The sequence below is a fragment of the Myotis brandtii genome, unplaced genomic scaffold, assembly GCF_000412655.1.
Source record: "Myotis brandtii unplaced genomic scaffold, ASM41265v1 scaffold1035, whole genome shotgun sequence".
Taxonomy (NCBI): Eukaryota; Metazoa; Chordata; class Mammalia; order Chiroptera; family Vespertilionidae; genus Myotis; species Myotis brandtii.
The window spans coordinates 278934-280844 of record NW_005353475.1 but is presented as its reverse complement, the minus strand read 5'-3'; positions in this window follow the sequence as shown (position 1 = coordinate 280844).

Sequence of the window (1911 nt, the reverse complement as noted above, 5' to 3'; positions counted from 1 at the left end):
GAACGTTGGAATCTGCAGCAAGCAAGCCTCCCTGCTCGCTTCAGTGCCTGGCTGCCGGCCGCCATCTTGGCTGACAGTTAATTTGCATATACTCACTGATTAGCCAATGAAAAGGGTAGCGGTCGTACGCCAATTACCATGTTTCTCTTTTATTAGTGTAGATTTTTGCTTTGAATTCACTTTTCTGATAGTTTTGTTTAATACAACTATTATTATTATGGCTAGTACAATTTTTTTGGTGTTTACTTGGGCACTTCTCATACTTTCCCTTTCAGTCTTTTTGTGTGACTGTCTGGTTTACTTTTGAGGAGGATTCAGAATTGTATTTTTACTGTGATTACATTTCAACTCCTCTTTCTCAATGCCTAAGAGTATTTTATTACATTTGTTATTTATAAGAGGATGTCCTCCCTCCTCTGTCCAGTCAGTTCTCTAGTGATTTGCAAATTATATAATCTGTTTTTATTCTGGTTTGGTTTTTTCAAACAATAATCTTAAATTTATTAAAAAAATACGTTAAGTTGAGGGAGGGGGAAGATCTACTGACTTGATCATTACCTGTCATAAAAGCTGCAATAATATATAGATTTTGCATCTTCCTTTATCTCCCTACTGCTCCTACATACCTTAGTTTTCTTTATTTGAGAGCTACCGGTATTTGTCTCATTACAACCTTCTTGTTAAATTCACCTTTATTTTGCAAAGATTATCAATTTTGTTACTTATATTTTATAGTCATTTTCTGTTTAAAAGCTTATATAATAAGTTGAAATATTTTACTTTATTGTATCCAGTATGATTAAATATCATTTATTTCTCCTCACATATGTGTATGTGTGTGTATGTGTACCTATCTTTAATTATGTGATAAGCTCTACTGGAGTAACACGTTCCTCATATCCTCTTCAAATCTCCACAGTGCCAAGCACCATGCTTCTCTATGTGGGATTCAGCAACATTTTTTGTTTTATTATTGATTTAAAAGCTTGAGGGAAATAAGTCGGACAGAAAGAAATGTTCTTGAACTCTCACCAGTCAGCACTAATATTTTTTTATTTATTTCATCCTTTTCTGAAAACAAAAAAAGTTTCAATGTCTGAAACTAATATAAAATAATAACAAATGTAAACTGTAATTGAAAATAATTGTAACACTTCACAAAAATATTGCTAACTCCAGAAACTACTCTATGCCATTTTATTTATCAAAGGAAACAGTGACAATCAACTGGCATTAGAGATACACATGCCCTAATTGTGAAGACAAACAAGTAATAATAACCTTCATTTTTATGTGTGAAAGACTCTAAAGACTTAATTTAGTGGAAGATAATAAATGAGATAGATACTTCATTAGCAGTTTATTTTCTCACTTTCCAGAACTTTTATTTATATGCAGCTAAGGGTAGAGAGAATGAAAAGATATTTCTTTCAAGACCCTATTTATTTAAAATGTTATTTCAAAACTATAATTATTTAAAATAAGTTGAAAATTTCATAGTTTTCAGTAACTGACTAAATGTACTATTTGCATTATTTTCATTATGAATGTTGTTACATAAACCAATGAATCTATTTATATATTCAAAGTAAACAGAAGTGTAACCGATTGGGGTTATCAGCTGGGACTTCTGTTCTTCTCATTGATACAGAGAAGATTTTAAGGTCAATAAAATGAAAGTAAAACAAAGTGGGATTTATCTAAGATACACTCTAAGCAAGGAGCAAACCAGTTGTGAGAGACAATGGCCCCAAACTCCTGGGTTTAAATTTATGCTTTAAATGAGGGTGGAGACTGTTATTTGCATTCAGGGATGATTGATAGAAAAGGATTACATAACTATATTTCTTCTGTGCGTGCCCTTACCCATAATGCATACAGAAAAATTCAAGGGCGGAAAGGGGTCAAAAT